This window comes from Oncorhynchus mykiss, chromosome 6, assembly GCF_057628025.1.
Source record: "Oncorhynchus mykiss isolate SJ-2025 chromosome 6, ASM5762802v1, whole genome shotgun sequence".
Classification (NCBI taxonomy): Eukaryota; Metazoa; Chordata; class Actinopteri; order Salmoniformes; family Salmonidae; genus Oncorhynchus; species Oncorhynchus mykiss.
Genome location: NC_143027.1, coordinates 35,740,332 through 35,759,646, shown reverse-complemented (window position 1 = coordinate 35,759,646; position 19,315 = coordinate 35,740,332). Strand labels below are relative to the sequence as shown.

At 40.8% G+C, this 19,315-nt stretch overlaps 2 protein-coding genes across 41 annotated transcripts in view; one reads left to right on the top strand and one right to left on the bottom strand.

The window, feature by feature from the left end:
- The window catches only part of LOC110525852 (splicing regulator ARVCF), a 229,966-nt gene extending 217,028 nt beyond the window's left edge, over nt 1-12,938 (bottom strand). For 19 of the 35 annotated variants that reach the window (XM_036979991.2, XM_036979994.2, XM_090237774.1 and 16 more), the window contains exon 1: nt 12,284-12,925. The gene's annotated coding sequence lies outside the window, so the exon portion shown is untranslated. Of the gene's footprint in view, nt 1-12,283 lie in introns of all 35 variants that reach the window. The other 16 variants (XM_090237795.1, XM_090237804.1, XM_090237810.1 and 13 more) reach the window with 3 other exon arrangements.
- A 3,626-nt stretch (nt 12,939-16,564) lies between these two features.
- LOC110525851 (transport and Golgi organization 2 homolog) overlaps nt 16,565-19,315 on the top strand; it is a 55,190-nt gene continuing 52,439 nt past the window's right edge. For 2 of the 6 annotated variants that reach the window (XM_021606315.3, XM_021606311.3), the window contains exon 1: nt 16,565-17,096. The gene's annotated coding sequence lies outside the window, so the exon portion shown is untranslated. Of the gene's footprint in view, nt 17,319-19,315 lie in introns of all 6 variants that reach the window. The other 4 variants (XM_090237771.1, XM_021606314.3, XM_090237772.1 and 1 more) reach the window with 3 other exon arrangements.

Sequence of the window (19,315 nt, the reverse complement as noted above, 5' to 3'; positions counted from 1 at the left end):
TTATGCAAGGTCACTCAATCCAGCAGTGAATTTCAAACAGATCCAACCATAAAGACCAGGGAGGTTTTCCAATGCCTCGCAAATAAGGAGAATAATAACGGCATCTTGGTAGATAAAAATACATTTTAAAACACATTGAATTTCCCTTTGAGCATAGTGAAGTTATTAATTACACTTTGGGTGTATTGATACACCATCCAGTCACAAGAAGGATACAGGAATCCTTCTTCACTCAGTTGCCTGACAGGAAGGAAACCGCTCGGGATTTCACCATGATCCCAATGGTGACTAAGACAGTTAGAGTTTAATGGCTGTGATAGGAGAAAGGTTAGTATACAATGTCATCCTCAGTTAATTGACAGAGTAAAAAGAAGGAACCCTGTGCAGAATAAAACTATTCCTAAACATGCATCCTGTTTGTAACAAGGCACTAAAGTAATAAAACTATTCCTAAACATGCATCCTGTTTGTAACAAGGCACTAAAGTAATAAAACTATTCCTAAACATGCATCCTGTTTGTAACAAGGCACTAAAGTAATAACTATTCCTAAACATGCATCCTGTTTGTAACAAGGCACTAAAGTAATACAACTATTCCTAAACATGCATCCTGTTTGTAACAAGGCACTAAAGTAATACGGCAAAGAAATTAGCTTTTTGTCCTGAACACTAAGTGTTTTGTTTTGGGGCAAATCCAATACAACATATTACAGAGTACCACTCTCCATATTTTCAAGCATAGTGGTGGCTGCATCATGTTATGGGTACGATCGTAATCATTTAGGACTACAGAATTTTACAGGATAAAAAAAAAAAAATATATATATATATATATATATATATTAGGCAAAATCCTAGAGGAAAACATGGTTCAGTCTGCTTTCCAGCAGACACTGGGAGATTAATCAACCTTTCAGCAGGACAAGAACCTAAAACCCAAGACCAAATCTACAAATCTGGATTTGCTTACCAAGACAACAGTGAATGTTCCTTAGCTGCCGAGTTACAGTTTTGACTTATGTTTGACAAATCTATGGCAAGACCTGAAAATGGTTGTCTAGCCATAATCAACAACCAAGCTACCCTCAAGTATCTGAAATGACATGATCAACTGATTTGATGAAAAGCATACCGTGACTTGCTGTACAACTGATGGAGCTAAAAATGTGGAATAAATTGGAAATGTGTAGTTATGACTACGCTCTTCAAGAGGTGACGATAATAAAACCAAATAGTTAACATTTATTTAACAATCCCTTGAAAACGGCACGTAGTTGTCAATGGTTTTAGCGGAGCTAGGGGTCTCCTTGCCTCCCAGCAGCCAAATGGAACTTTCTGAACCAGTGACATTTGATTAATAACGACCTATAGGAAGATAAAAATGTTGCGTCGGTAATACAGGTCAAATCTTTTGACCTGGGTTGGAAAGAAACGAGCCATTTTCACTGTAGGAATAGTGCAACCATGACAACGTCGAATCTACACTCACGTTCTTCTCTAGGGCACTTGGAAACAACGGTACAGCGAAGCCTCATCATGACAACAATTATCAGGGAGATTTATTTTGGGACTAGCAAAATAAACTCCTGGTTACACAGAACATTACCAATTTAGAGCCCTGGCTACACCAGCAAGACTAGATAAGCGGTTTCCCTGTTTTACATTGGAAGCATCTCCTGGGGGGGTCTTTATCAGTGGATGTCCTTTAGGGTAGAGCAGGGATCAGAACCAGCGGGTCCACACAGACAGGCCAGATCTTTCCCACAGCCCCTCTGTCTACATGCACAGAGCAGAAAGAGGTGGTAGAGCAGAACATTAAAGCATACTTATGTAGCTCTCCTTCGCTCTTTTCTACTTCTTTTTTTTTTACACTCTCAACCAAAATAAACAAATGAAAAAAAAAAAGGTTATTTTCTCCTCAAACCATTTAATAATTTCCCTATTTAATTTCACTCTTTCAAGCTCTGGTGAAACTGATAAAATAGGAGAAATGAAAGTGTAAAAGCCACAACCAAATACCATTACAAATGCAATCTTATGGACTGCTGCTATATTGATTCCCTAAAAAGTTCCTTTTGGAACTAAAAAGTTCCAACAACAATGCTACATTATGGTTCACTGTAGGGCACCATTGTAGTAGTCTAGAACTTGAACTGCCCATGGCAACCTACCTGCTCTCATGCAGGTGTGGACTTGGGCAGGAGACCAAGACATTGCAAATTCAGCTGGTGTGGTGTCTGGGCTGATGGACAGACACACCCGTGCCAGTGTTTACCCTCCCAGGATGGCCCTGCAGTGATTATAATTAAGCAGCTCTTATTCGCAGACATAATCAAAACAGGGCCCAGCAGGGTTAATCTTCCATACAGCAGGGACCAGGAGATGGTTCCCTGCTGATTTGATCTAGTGGTTTGGGCATTGTCTCAGGTGGCAACCAGACATAAAACACCACAGGAAACATTTGCATTTTAATTTTCTGTTGTAAAACATTTTGCTTCAGCGAGCCCTAAATGAATACAACACTAAGCACAGATGTTGACTGTGCTGCATGGAGGGGGACTAAAAGATGTGCTGCTGAGATTTCAATCCACTGACTAGCAGGTCATGGGGGATGGAATTAGGATCAATCCAGGCCACTGCCTGAAGTTGTCAGCTGCAGAGATCATCTTGGGTAAAGTCCTCAGGAAAAGGTGTTCGGGCACAGTGTCTGATGCACTAACACCGCTGATTGTTTCCTGGTTGTAGCCAGTGTCATCCTCAGATTGGGGTGGAGGGGATCAGTCAGGGAATTTAGTGTTTCCCCGCCAAAAAATGATTTGTTCCTTCTCTTGATGCAGAGGGATTTCGGTGTAATTGCTCTGTGTTTATGCATAGTGTCCCTGAGTTGCACTGTGGGGTGGGGTGGGTTGGAAGGGGGGGGGGGGGGGGGGGCAAGGGAGGCAGATTAATGGTCAACATGTCAGTGGAACAGGCCCACTATTATTCTATTACACATCACCACCTAAGATCCCTGCACTGAGGGGAATAATGAATAATGCCATGAAATCTTGTTTAAAAACAATTTATGGCACAGACGTCATCTTGTGTCTGACTGCGAAGAGATGACTGAAAGCAAGCCCTGGCGTCGCATTTGAGTACATGCCATCACTATATCAGAGGGCTATGGAAATACAAGAATAACACTGGACAAAATAAACAAAAAAGTACACTTTATATGGTACGAAAGAGCCAGCAATTCACTTTTAGGCTGAAGTTAATTTTCATTTCTGACGTAGTGATTTTAATCTGGTGTTTTTTTATTAACTGGAGGGAACTTGTCAAATAAAACACCAAATTATTTTGAAAACATAAGACTACAACACATATCTTCATTATTCCTTAGCTAGTAACCCCCATATTTCCTATCCTTCATAAACTTCTATATTTAACCCAAGACAGCTAACAATCAAAAAAGCCTTAACACAGTCCTGGGGCTATGCTGTGTGTGCTGGGGCTGGCCAGACAAAGACCTAGAGAGTTATTCCCTTTTGCAGGAGGGAGAAGAGGCCAGTGCCAAGGGTTTATTGAAGGAGCATACCAAGCCAGTAGGACAGGGGGAAGAAGCACAGCTCTGCCCCCCCCAGCCAAGCAGGTGTCAGCCAGGAGCATAAAGAGGCATTCACTCTGGACCTGGCCTCCCTCTCGCACTACACAGGCAGTCACATCACAGCCACCTTTGCCCACAGCACTGACAGAGTGTAATCTCCCCAGTAGGACACTGTACTTTGATCAATCAAACTACAGGGACAGCAGAGTGTGGTGTTACTGTACTTTATGTATTCTTCCAAATGTGCATGCAAGTTGAGACAATTTAATAAATCGACATGATTTTGCTCCTAGGTCAGACATGTACAATATTATTGGAGTAGATGGCCAGCTAGATAGACACTGGCTCATAGTAATAGGTGGCTTTTCTTTGTATCATTTTCAAGGATGAACCTCTTTCCGCGAGGTCCCCCTTATAACCGCCAAGGGATAAAGCACTTGCTTGATGCAGGATTCATTCCAAACCCAATCGTATTTGTAACATGCACCAAATACAACAGGTATAGATAGACCTTAACGTGAAATGCTTACTTACAAGTCCTAAACCAACAATGCAGTTCAAGAAATAGAGTTGAGAAAATATTTGCTAAATTAAATATCAAAAAAGTAACATAACAACGAGGCTATATACAGGGGTACCAGTACCAAGTCAATGTGCTGCACAAATCACTTCCATTACACATTCTATGAAGCCTCTCTTGTTTGGCACTACCATTTTCCCAGGAATGGACTTAAGCAATAGCTACAGAAGCATACAAAAATTATGATACAGAGTTAGATTCACGTCAGTGTAGGATTCATACAGGCTATTCAGCACAGTATCCACCACCAGACTTAACACTATAGGAGAAAGTAAGCTAAATAAATGGAGTGATTATACAAAACTAAATGTAGCATAAGATGCAATGCTTGTGATCCTATTAGAACAACAAAAACAACAGCTTACATTTGAACCCCACCGCAGAAGCGTCAGGTATCTTCCCAATTAAGTAGCATAGTTGTGTTTGGGGGGGTAACTTGAAAAGAACTAGGGCCCATCACTCACAGCCCACACTCCCAATGCATTGTGGAAAAGTGAGAAAAATAATCTGCTATATTTAGAGCCTAAACAAGTGTAAATAACATCCTGGTATTTAAACCATATTCAATTTTCTAAAATGTTGCATACTATTAAACATTCTATTTTCGCATACTGAGAATGTATCGTTGCTTTGTTTCCCGCTATTCATTACTAATTGATCAGCTGACCACAAGGGTGTGTTCTCAGCCCTCCACTGTGCTCCCTGTTCACCCATGACTGCGTGGCCATGCATGATTCCAACTCAATCATCAAGTTTGCAGACACTACTACAGTGACAGGCCTGATTACCAACAACGACGAGACGGCCTACATGGAGGAGGTGAGGGCCCTCGGAGTGTGGTGTCAGGAAAATAACCATCGCTCAATGTCAACAAAACAAAGGAGATGATCAGGGACTACAGGAAACAGAGGGAGCACACTCGCCCATCCACGGGACAGTAGTGGAGAAGGTGTATTGTTCCTTGGCGTACACATTATGGACAAAATGAAATGGTCCACCCACACAGACAGCATGGGGAAGGCGGCGCAACAGCACCTCTTCAACCTCAGGAGGCTGAAGTAATTTGGCTTGTCATCTAAAAACACACAAACTTTTACAGATGCACAATCGAGTGCATGCCGTCGGGCTGCATCAATGCCCGGTACGGCAACTGTACCGCAGGGCTCTCCAGAGGGTAGTGCAGTCTGCACAACGCATCACCGGGGGCAAACTACCTGCCCTCCAAGACACCTACAGCACCCAATGTCACACGAAGGCCCAAAATACAGACACGACAACCACCCGAGCCACTGCCTTTTCACCCCGCTATAATCCAGAAGGCGAGGTCAGTACAGGTGCATTAAAGCTGGGACCGAGAGACTGAAAAACAGCTTCTATCTCAAGGCCATCAGACTGTTAAACAGCCATCACTAACAGAGTGGCTGCTGCCAATATACAGACTCAAATCTCTTGTAACTTTCATAAATGTAATAAATGGATTTACTAAAAAAGGTATCACTAGTCACTTTAAATAAAGGCACTTTAATGTTTAAATATCCTACATTACTCATCTCATATGTATATACTGCATTTTATACCATCTACTGCATCTTGCCTATGCTGCACGGCCATCGCTCATCCATATATTTATATGTACATATTCTATTCATCCATTTACATTTGTGTTTATAAGGTGGTTATTGTGAATTTGTTAGATATTACTGCATAGTCGGAACTAGGAGCACAAGCATTTCAATACACTCACATATGCTAACCATGTGCATGATCAATCAAATTTGATAACTGTGCCAACTTCCCCATTCAACATCCACTGTACTTCAACATAGCTGTCGCCAAGCAGGACACGCGTGGGAGATCACACTGAGCATTAGGGTTCTCTTTTCTATCTCAATTAGAACTTCCTCATAGCCCAGGCTGAAAGACCATCCTAATGTGAATCAAGTAGTCTCATTCTTACCCGGACACTGAGACGCAGTCATAACATTCCCACTGAACAGCATATAGCCTAACGAAATCAAAACAAAGTCAATAGAATATTTAGAAAATCAGGGATGATACAAATGGACAGCTGCATCAATGGAGTAAATATTAATAGAGTCACCTTGACAACGTGGAACATAGAAGGCCTTTGTGGGATGAGATATCGTCGGGTCAGAAATGGCAGCTGAACACTGACAGATGCCTTGACAGGAGCTATGCATCGTTTTGTCAAATCTATCAGACTTAGGATCCATGGTAGCCAAGTGTCCAGGATATTGTCACTCACTGCTAGATATATGGCAAACAACAAAAACAATAATTTTGATGATGGGTCCTTTTGGAGAAATTATTAAATGTAGCACATGCTTCTCTATTAAATAAATAGACGGCACTCGAATTGGAAAGCACTTGAGTAGAACCAATAACATCATCCATTGTTGGCTGCATACGGAGTGCTCTAATCCATGTGTAGAACTTGTGACAGACACATTAAAAAATAAACTATTATTTCCATGCATTTGGAGTAGTGACAATGCACATACAGTGGGTCCGAAATGATTGACAGCCTTGATAAAGATGAGCAATAATGACTGTATAAAATAATTCAAATACTGAGCTACATTCAATGCAACAAAAAAAAGAACCAAAAAAAAGGGGGGAAATTATATTATACAAATTGCTCAGAGATTTTGTTTAACAAGAAATAAACAAATCTAATAAAGTTAGGGGTCAAAATTGACACCTCTAAATATTTGTTTAAGTAGTCAAAAGTTCAGTATTTGGTCCCATTTTCCAAGCACGCAATGACCACATCCAGCTTGTGACTCCAAACATGTTGGATGCATTTGCAGTTTGTCTTGGTTGCGTTTCCGATTAATCCCCCCTCCCCCCCCAAACAGAAATTAAAATAATTCTGAACAAAGCTTGAATAACGATGAGTAAGTTAGATGGCCAAAGACATGCTAACCTCCCATGTTATTGGTAATGGAGGGAGGTTAGAATATCTTGGTGCCATTGCTTCATTTGAGCCGGATCCTGCACCTCTCCGTTTTGGACTGCTTTGTTCCGGCATCCATTTGGTACCTCAAGTCATGAACAATTATTTTAAATATTCACAGAATAGATCAAAGTTCATTAGAGTTGTCGCCACATTCTTTTGTGGGGGCAGGAGAATTAACTAAATGTGAAAAAGTAGATTCTCAGACCGGGCCTAATATTCTAAGAGTTGATTTGGGTTGGGCCGGCCTGGGTTTATGCTTTGCGCAACATTGTAACCTGTTGGAGACCAAAGCGTGTGTGTGAGGAACGTGCCAGTATCTCTCACATAACTAGAATGAGATTCACTTTCTATGATCCTCTCTGCTCTGATAGACATGAGCCTGCAACTCATCTCTCCAGTGTTGCACTTCATTTATTTCCTGATAGAATTATGGCCGCGCGAAGGGTTCTGAAGGAACAGAAGCACCCCTTACGAATTGAAATAAAGCGCATTCTGAAAATATTTAGACCCCTTGACTTTTTCCACATTACAGGCTATTCTAAAATATAATTATTTTTTTAAATTCCCCCCCAATCAATTTACACACAATACCCCATAATGACAAAGCAAAAACAGGTTTAGACACTTTTGCAAAAGTATTTCAATTAAAAACATTTACATAAGTATTCATACGCTTTACTCAGTACTTTTTTGAAGCACCTTTGGCAACAATTACACTCGAGTATATCACTACAAGCTTGGCACATCTGTATTTGGGGAGTTTCTCCCACTCTTCTCTGCAGATCCTGTCAAGCAGGATCCTGTCAAGTAAGGTTGGATGGGGAGCGTCAATTGCATAGTTATTTTCAGGTCTCTCCAGAGATGTTCGATTGAGTTGAAGTCCGGGCTCTGGCTGGGCCACTCAAGGACAATGAGACTTGTCCCGAAGCCACTCTTGTGTTGTCTTGGCTGTGAACTTCGGGTCGTTGTCCTGTTGGAAGGTAAACCTTTCTCCCAGTCCGAGGTCCTGAGCGCTCTGGAGCAGGTTTTCATCAAGGATCTCCCTGTACTTTGCTCCATTCATCTTTCCCTTGATCCTGACTAGTCTCCCAGTCCCTGCAGCTGAAAAACATCCCCACAGCATGATGCTGCCATCACCATGGTTCACCGTAGGGAACTTTCCTCAATCTTGGTTTCATCAGACCAGAGAATCTTGTTTCTCATGGTCAGAGTCCTTTAGTTACAAGCGGGCTGTCATGTGCCTTTTACTGAGGAGTGGCTTCCGTCTGGCCACTCTACCATAAAGACCTGATTGGTGGAGTGCTGCAGAGATAGGAGAGCATTCCAGAAGGACACCCATCTCCAGGAGCTCTGTCAGAGTGACCATCAGGTTCTTGGTCACCTCCCTGACCAAGGTCCTTCTCCCACCGATTGCTCAGTTTACACAGGCGGCCAGCTCTAGGATGAGTCTCGCTGGTTCAAAACTTCATCCATTTAAGAATGATGGACGGCACCATGTTCTTGGGGACCTTCAATGCTGCAGACATTTTTGGGTACCCTTCCCCAGATCTGTGCCTCGACACAATCCTGTCTCGGAGCTCTACGGACAATTCCGTCGACCTCATGGCATGGTTTTTGCTCTGACATGCACTGTCAACTGCAGGACCTTACATAGACAGGTGTGTGCCTTTCCAAATAATTTCAAATCAATTGAATTTACCACCGGTGAACGCCAATTAAGTTGTAGAACCATCAAGGATGATCAATGGAAACAAGATGCACATGAGCTCAATTTCGAGTCTCATAGCAAAGGGACTGAATACTAACATAAATAAAGTATCTTATTTTTAATAAATGTGCTCACATTTCTAAAGAACTGTTTTTAATGGGGTATTGTGTGTAGATTGATGAGGAAATGTGCTATTTAATACATTTTAGAATAAGGGTGTAACATAAAATGTGGAAAAGGGTAAGAGTCTGAATACTTTCCGAATGCACTATACATTTGCCAAACACCACGAGAAGGCTTATAATTTATCCACAAAGGATCAATATCTTATTTTTAAAAATAGCCGAGTTGTGGATTGTAGCCCAAAAACAAGGAATAGCCTACAGTCGGGAATGGGCAGCCAATCTGTCAATGAAAAAACAGCACTAAGACAAACATGCCTTTCACAATATTTCAAATACAATCGAGGGAAAACACAGGTTGTAAAACAAATGGCTCCTGCTGAATATAGAACACTATGCTGTAGGCTACCAAAATATTTGATAAACCTCTAAATATTGTTTTACAAAAGAGAGATAGGCTTTTGGCATGAGCTCATCAGCCATCACCAGCAAGTGAGCATCATTGGGTGAGTCAGTTAAACTGTAAAGCATTTTTTAGGACTATAATTTCATCATAATGTAGCCTTCAATATCTGTTTCCACACATAGGCTATTGATGGAGTCCAGACAAGGTCATATTTATTTATCTCAGATTTTCATTTTCTCAGTGTCAATGTAGCCTGCCATTTTGATTATTTGTGCGGTATTAAAAAAGATTCAGCCAAAGTCTCAAGTCATGTAAAATTGAGTAAAATTGCATGAAACGCATTTATAAAAAGGCCACATTTTTCCCGGAACCTAGGCTGCAAAAAAAAAAAAAAAGAAAAGTGCCTCTTTACTTTACTTTGACACTAGCCAATGAGATGACATGTTAAAACCCTGTTTGGGGGTATGATCTTAGGCCCTCTAACATTCTCACTCATTATTCATGATTCAGAATGATATGTAATCATGGTAGCATCCACATTAACATAAAAGTGTTTAGGAAAATTCTATTCTTATTTACAATAAAAAATAAAATGACCACACATTATGCATCCTTCATTTCTATTGGCCACTAAATCTGAAACAACCAAAACAAACTGTAAATGCGTCCACATTTTTTGGAGAGTCACAAGCTTGATGTAGTCGTTGTGTGCTAAGAATATAGGACAAAATACTAAACTTGCAAATGCTTAATTTATAAAAAATATTTAGGGGTATCAATCATTTGGAAGCCTACCATTTAACTTTATCTTGTTAAAAGATAATCTATTTCTCTGAGCAACTGTATTCATATAAAATAATGTCCCAATTTGTTTTAGCATATAATGTAGCTTAGTATTTTAATGTTTTATTTTTTTATATCATTATTGCTCATCTTTATTAAGGGTGTCAACTTCAGACTCCACTATATATATATATATATATATATATATATATATATATATATATATATATATATATATATACACACACACACACACATATACACACACATCTATGAGAATATCCTACATTTTAATACTGAATAAAAAATGCCACTGGAGAGCGACAGCACGACCTTGTGATTGACTGCAAAAGCTATTTATATTCATTCATACAACACTGCATGGCCAATAAATGTCTATTCCATCCAACTGAATCGCTTTTCTCTACAGCAGTAACATCAACAGAATTTAACACATCAAATGCCTCTACTGCGATACGCATGCATTTCATTATATTAGGCCTATCAGTGTTCATAAAGAGTGTTCAGGACTCAAGAGGAAAGCCACAGAAGAGGGAATCAACCCCCTCACAAATAATTTGAGCAGCAACTCACAAGTGCCCCCTTTTCCATACTGGGTAATTACAAGAAGAAATTAGACTCCATGGACACCCACTCACTCACTCAATAAGGAAAACGAAAGCAGAGGGAAATGATTGACAGTTCCAGCCACAGCAGCAAAAAAATAAATGAAATAAAAAACACATTAATGTGTTACATCTTGGAAAAACTGAGGTCCTAATGCATTTCAAAAATACCATGGCAGGTGTTCTATGTGGCAAATATGACATATCCTGCTGCTCATCTATCATAAAGTCAATACCAACATCATGCCATAAAATATGTTATTGTTAAAAAAAGATGACTGATTATGCCTATCAACTTTACATTATTATCCGTCTAATAAATAGTCCAAGTTTTCCACCACATTTGTTACTATAAATAAAGTCACTCCACTGTATTTTGCATTGCCAAAGGTTAGCATGAAAACATTATTATTATTATTTAGAATTATTGCAAAGATGGTCCAGGTAACTGCCAAACTAAAGTTAACATGAGTAAATACGGGAAACAAAGTATATTGAAAGCAGGTGCTTCCACACAGGTGTGGTTCCTGAATTCATTAACATCCCACGCTTAGGGTCACCTTTAAAAATGCATAGTCGCCCATTATTTTGGCTACCATGGCTAAAGAGAGCTCACTGATAATATTTCACAAATTGACCATTTGAGCTCTGATAAATGTGTGATTAGTCAAAAGATCAATTAGTGGAAAAAGATCTGAATTCAGCTGCCCGTGTAAACGCAGCCAAATGAGCATTGGGGATTTAAAGGTTGTGCGTCTGTCACCAGATCAACACTTATGGGACATTCTGGAGCAGCGCCCGAGACACCATCAACAAAACAAATGATTACGCAATTTGTCGTGGTATAATGGTGACCCATCCCGCCAATAGAGTTCCAAACACTAGTAGAATATATGCCAAGGCGCATTGAAGCTGTTCTGGCGACTCGTGGTGGCCCAACGCCCTATTAATTAAGACACTGTTTGCAGTTACCTGTAGGTAGTCTATTGTTGGTGCCACGGGCAGACTGAGGCACTTTCCCACAATAGATGACTTGTGTGCTCTTATATATGCAGAATCAGGAGGCAGTGAACTACATATTTTTTGTAGGTTATATTCATTAAAACACACGACATGGGTTTGCATGCTTTATGAAACAGAAGTCATTCAAGGGGACAAAGCTGTGGCTAACGTTATTGCAATCTATAGATGTCGTTAGGCTACTCAAATAATTTGTTCATCGAATGCATTTTACATTAAATATACATTTTACTAGTCTACAATTGAGTGCCATCAAACAACACCAACTCCGTAAAATCCCCACCACACTGGCACACAAATCCTTCCATGACCATTGCAAAACGTGTGCGTAGTGTGTAGCCTACGACTACGTAGGAATAATATATTGTTTGTTCGGCTGATAAAATGAAAATACTGTTATCAAATCGACGTTTTCTATTTAACCAAAAATCATTATAGCACATTGATACGCTACATTATAACGGCTCTTACCTTCTCTTCCTCCCTTCCACTGGAGTTTAGGGATAACACGCAGGAGCAGGGTAAACTTAGCGATGCAATCACCAGATGGTTCCTCGTGTTGATGAAATCACCTGACACTTCTATTCTTCTTCTTCGTCTTTGAATTGCACCTCAAATAACGTCGACAACACTTAATATACATTTATAACCAATCCGAATAATGAGTTATTCTCTTTTCAATATTATTTGTAGCAAACGTCAGGGCTACAGTTATTCTCGTACGGTGCCCGAGAATAATACTGTGTAGTCAGTGATTTGCTTAGCCAATACTTATTTGCTCAATATCTGGAGGGTAAGAGGGAACAAATCAACATAACCTGTAGTGAAATGTTTCCTTCCTTTAAAAAAAATCTGTCCATTATTTATTTAATAGGAATTAAGGCAAGTTAGTCTATTGGTAAATAGCCTGTCCCCCTCTCCATTTAAAGCCCGAAACAAAAAGCAATGTGAAGTCGCAAACTTTCAATATCCTAGCGTAGAAAATGAGTTTCGACAACAAATAGTATACCCTACTTCAAGAGAAAATTATTGCAATAATTGCATGGCCAAACTGATCTTCTATCAAATAACAAACAGCGTCAGTACAACAAAACTATCAGAACAAACGTCGATTGAATCCCGCCCCTATCGCGGGGCCTTCGAGGAAATATTTATTTTGATTGGGTGAACGTACTTAGTATCTCCAACGTGGTTGGTTTAAAATCCGTCTATCTTTGTAGTGTCAGCGGTAAATTCAAACATGCGGCCATTTATACTAAGCTTCCTACTTTGACCAAATGAACTCACCTGAACATGATAAAATTTGTATGTATGAAGGTAGGCCTTGGCTACCATAGACATCCGATGTTGTAGGCTATATTAAGTAAACACACGACATGGAACAAAGTAGAGTTCGCCAGAGGCGTGGATGGATGGTTTAGGCCTATGCTCAGCTCCTCATGGGGGATGGTCCTATGACAGCATGACAATAAATTGACCACCATAGTCCCTGTGCCCAAGAACACTAAGGTAACCTGCCTAAATGACTATAGACCAATAGCACTCACATATGTAGCCATGAAGTGCTTTGAAAGGCTGGTCATGGCTCACATCAACACCATCATCCCAGAAACCCTAGACCCACAACAATTTGCATATCGCTCTATCACATCCACAGATTATGCAATACCTATTGCACTCCACACTGCCCTTTCCCACCAGGACAAAAGGAACACCTACATGAGACTACTGTTCATTGACTACAGCTCAGCGTTCAACTCTATAGTGCCCTCCAAGCTCATCACTAAGCTAAGGATCCTGCGACTCAACACCTCCCTCTGCCAATGGATCCTGGACCCCCAGGTGGTGAGGATAGGCAACAACACATCTGCCACGCCGACCCTCAACATGGGGGCCCATCAGGGGTGCATTCTCAGTCCACTAATGTACTCGCTGCTCACCCACGACTGCGTGGCCGCGCACGACTCAAACCCCATTATTAAGTTTTGAGATGACACGACGGTGGTAGGCCAGATCACCAACGACGATGAGACAGCCTATAGGGAAGTAGTGAGAGACCTGGCAGTGTGGTCTCAGGACAACAACCTCTCCCGGAAAGCTGGCAAGACAAATGAGTATATGGTGGACTACAGGAAACGGAGGGCCAAGCACGCCCCAATTCACAGAGACTGGGTTGTATTAGAGCGCATCGAGCTTCAAGTTCCTCTGTGTCCACATCACTAAGGACCTATCACAGTCCAAACACACCAACACAGTCATGAAGAGGGCACAACAACACCTCTTCCCCCTCAGGAGGGTGAAAAGATTTTGGCATCGGCCCTCAGTTCCTTAAGTTCCACAGCTGCACCATTGAGAGCATCTTGACTGGCTGCATCACCGCTTGGTATGGCAACTGCTCGGCATTCAACCGCAAGGCGCTATAGAGGGTAGTGCGTATGGCCCAGTACATCACTGGGGCTGAGCTTCCTGCCATCCAGGACCTCTATACCAGGCCGTGTCAGAAGAAGGCCCAAAAAATGGTCACTTTTACCCCTACCCACATGTACATACTATATTACGTCAACTACCTCGTACCCCTGCACATTGACTCGGTACTGGTACTCCTTGTATATTTCCTTTTTTTTGTGCAAATATTTGTCTTACTTTTTAACTTTGCACTGTTGGGAATGGGCTCGTAAGTATGCATTTCACTGTCAAGTCTTCACATGTTGTATTAGGCACATGTAACCAATAACAGTGATCTCAGTAAGTCCTACTCAGTAGATGACTCTGAAACATCCTACAGTAGGCCTAGGCCTAACAGTGTTTTCAAGAATTCACAAAACTATGACAAAAACAATGACAGTACTTTTAAAGGAGGGGGGTTTCAATAAACTGCTTGGCCCCCAAAGTAACTCCAAACACATGGAACCTTCTCAGTAGCCTATAATCAATCAACCATGCACCAAACATTTATTCTCATAAAGACTGCATGGTTTCCGACCATCTTGTGTATAAAGCTCTTATTTGCGAACAGGGCTTTGGTTTGCGGTGACACTAATGGTTTCTTATGCCGTGTTCAAAACAATTGGGAATTATGAAAAATACAAGGTCAAATCACGACGTCAGTGACGTTCAGGTCGGAAAGTCTGAGCTCTAGAAAGAGGCCTGAGTTCCTGAGTTGGATGATCCAGTCAGAGCTAGTTTTTTTTCTCCAATTTCCCAGTGGTTTTGAACGCACTGAAGTCGGAAGTCAGAGATTTCCGAGCTTTCAATGGCTTCTATGGTTGTGGCTAGATGGAGTACAGCAATGGACAGAAGTTACGTTACGTAGCAGGTTAGGAGAATTAGGTTAAGGTTAGGAAAAGGGTTAGAGTTAGCTCAAATTCTACAGTTGTCCCCAACGCAACTAGATGGTGCTGTACCCCATCTAGCTACAACTGTAGAAGCCATCAGTTCCTGGGAAACCATCATTATCACCACAGGTGTGCTTTTATACCAGAGACGAAGAGGAAGCGAGACATCCCACTTCCTCATTTTTTCTGTTTCATTGGACATTTACATCAGAGGAGACTGGTGGGGAGAGCTATTGGAGGACGGGCTCAATGTAATGGCTGGAATGGGATTGATGGAACAGTATCAAACAATTATTATGACATGTAAACATCTTAATCTGCGTTCTAGTGTTATATTTGATCTGCACGTGTGCCAGCCTCCCTCTTACGCACGGGTTAAGTGAGTTTGGAAAAACTGAAAGTATGCATCTTAGAAATAGTTTTCACGTCCAAATTGTATATGTCCGTACTCAAATAGGCTGAGCGAAAATAACATGTGGTAGAACGTTTATTTTGTCTGGTGATTTTATGCATTTATTTAAGTCCCATTGGGTAGCCTGATTTCAGATGTGTCCATCTAAAACAGGATTTTTAGGGGAATTGATATTCTTGCAAATAATTTAAACGTTTAAATGAACTATTAAATTTGACTATCCACTCAAGTTTTCAAGATATGTAACTTTTGAAATACAGCATCATATGATGCAAAATACATCATATGGGGCTGATTTCTGTATTTTGAAAGTTACATATCTTAATTTGAGTGCTGACAAGCAACACATTTTGGGACTATGTCAACAATGGACTAATGAAACAAATGCCAAAATATCATTTTTGGGTGCAGTTTACCTTTAAGTAAACAGGAACTGGCCATTTTTCTTCCAAATGTAAACGACTGCGTGAACTCTTCATTTATCCATTATCTTTGTTTATACCTTTTTTTTTTTTTTTACATATTTCCCACTAATTGTGTCCCCATAGGAAACACTGACCAAAACGACCAAATTGTTGCTACCCAGTCACACATGTATTGGCAAAAATGCTAATATCAACTAATTGAAATGGCCTATCAACTAATTGAAATGATACAACTGACATTAACTTTCCAAATAATGATATGAGAAATCTGGAAAATCTCCTGTCTTCTCAGGTTTATGCCACGTTCACATCTTGGCTGAGTGCTGAGGGAATGCAAAAACCATTGACTAATGCCGAAATGAATTGACAGGCAAAACCGCAGCCATGTTTGTTGACATTTTCAGTGGTGCGTGACTTCAGATCGAGATCCAAGTTCAAAACACCTGGGTGGTCGGAACTCGGATGCTCGGCGCTCGGATTTCCGACTCCAGTGTGTTCAAACAACTAGGAATTTACGAGGCCAAATCATGACGTCAGTGAAATTCAGGTCGGAAAGTCGGGGCTCTAGAAAGAGGCCCGAGTTCCCGAAATGGATGACAATTCAAAACGATTATGCCCAATCGGAGCTCGTATTTTTCCGAGTTCCCAGTTGGTTTGAACGTGGCATTAGCGAGCTAACGTAACAATGACATCGCCAACAGGTGTGATCGGGGACTTCGATTTGAGAATTTGTTTCTGCCTTTCTTCATACTGTACTACCAATTACTAGTTGGATGAGCGTTCAAGTGCATTTTCCCCATCGAATTTACACGTCTTTCCCGTCATATTTACAAGTTCCCGAAATTACATGAATGCAACATTAGTATCGGCGAATCACAGTGTGTGTTGCTCGTTGGTCGCCATTAGAGTGGATGCACCCGATTTACGCCCGGGCCATTCTGGAACCATCCACGGGGCGAGCGGAGTTCTCATTCGTCCAGTGACATTGAACTGAAAGTTCCGGTCTAGCCTACTGACAAACTAAATCAACTGCACCCCAAAAGTGCGAATACGGTTTTTTATTTTTTTTATTAGCCAACCGAATGGATTGATCTTCAGAAGCAAGTGTAACAGTGAGTACGTTTTACTTTACTCAAAGTAGGTAACCAGGCAGGTTAATTGTAATATATTCTTATTTTGTATTTTGTTGCATAACAGACCGGTAGCGAAGAGTTGTCACTTGCCTGTTTTGTCCTTGTTGTGACAGCTATCTAGAGCAAGACTGCTGCTTTTAGCTAGCTGGCTAGTTTGCTAACTCGCTACAATCTGTGTTTGATCAAAGTTGTTGACTAAAGGTAACATTATAAGCAAGATGCTATAATTGGCATTTTGTTGTCTTGGTTCTCAGATTGGCCATTTTTGCTCACTATAGCTAGCTAGCGTCAGATTTCTAACCATTGTATCGTTAGTCAGCTAGCTTAACCAGAGATATTAGATAAATTATTGGTTTAACAAGCTAACCTTAATGTTGTTTGCAACTAGAAATAATAGGTTACTTGCTAGCTATGTGTTCTGCTTCTCTAGGCCACTTCATAATAAATAACTATTAGTTGAAGTAGGTGTTTCGCTACAGTGCTGGGTAGGCACAAAAGCCTGCACACACTTTAGTGGTCACCAGGTGCTGACCTCGTGTGTCAGTTGAGTTTTTTAAAGAATCCGCTGATCAGGGCTTGACATTAACTTTTTGAGCTACTTGTAAAACATTTTTTTTTACTTGTCCAAAAGCTCAAGTCACTTGTTTTCCTCCCCCACCCAAAATGTTTATATGTGTATATATGTAACTAAGCAAGCCGTTTCACATCCGTTACATACACATATATAACATATATATAATATATATGTAACGGATGTGAAACGGCTAGCTTAGTTAGTGGTGGTGCGCGCTAAATAGCGTTTCAATCGGTGACGTCACTTGCTCTGAGACCTTGAAGTAGTAGCTCTCCTTGCTCTGCAAAAGCAGCGGCTTTTGTGGAGCGATGGCTAACGATGGATGCTTCGTGGGTGACTGTTGTGCAGAGGGTCCCTGGTTCACGCCCGGGTATGGGCTAGAGGACGGTCTAAAGTTATACTGTTACATTGGTGCTGTTGCTGCAGAAAAGGAGGAGGTCAAAAGGGGGGTGAGTGTAACGGATGTGAAACTGCTAGCTTAGTTAGTGGTGGTGCGCGCTCTAGCGACTCCTGTGGCAGGCCGGGCACAGTGCACGCTGACACGGTCGCCAGGTGTATAGTGTTTCATCCTACACATTGGTGCGGCTGGCTTCCAGGTTAAGTGTGCATTGTGTCAAGAAGAAGTGCGGCTTGGCTGGGTTGTGCTTCGGAGGACGCACGGCTCTCGACCTTCGCCTCTCCTGAGTCCGTTGCAGTGACTGTAACTACCAATTGGATATCATGAAATAGGGAGAAAAGTAAATAAATAAGCTACGTGGTGAGTTGATGCCTATTCGGCAGTAAGCTAGGTGAATTGATCAGGCTACTTTGTATGTGTTTGTTGGCTAACTTGTACTTTACAAAGTACAAGTACAAAGTTACACAAATTATACCCTTGGTAGCCTATAAAATATTTCAACATTACAATTAGCCTACAACCAAATACGTTTTAGTGTCTTTAATAAATAATTCCCTCCCAGGGCTCGAAATTAAGGGTGTCCTGTCATCCCCGGGATTATGATAAATAAGTATATGGTTTAAAACGGACTCTAGGACAACAGATCCAAAATTCATACAATCACTGCACATATTATAATTGTTTTTTGTTTTTTTAATCAATGAGGCTGATGCAACGTTTAGCTTATAATGTTGATCAAGTTTTATTTCTTCATGTTATAAACTCAACAATGCGCACATGTCTGCAGGCTACCTGCGAATGTTTCCAAAATGCATTTAGTGGAAATCAACACTTCTCAAAAGCGCACTGCACGCATAAACTGCTTCATGTGACAGATTAAAATAGTTTTTAGAAATTTAGAAATAGGGAGATCTGAGGATGCTGTAACTAACATGGGTTAATAGTATGATTAGGATTATGCCTTTGGCTGCTGGACAATAAAATAAGGTTGTTTTGAAAACCAATAGAATATGAGGAAAATGTTTGTTTCAATGGCATATTAAGTGTTTATAAAACATTTCTATGGCCGTATTTTGGCTAGGCTACTTCGACTCACAGTAAGACATGCTTCATAAAACGTCCAGGTTTTAAACAAATACGTTTTACTGTTAAATAAATAGTTAAATGCTGACCATCTCCCCTCAAATTCAAGGTGGGTGATGTGCGGTGTGCAACAGGCACTGTTCT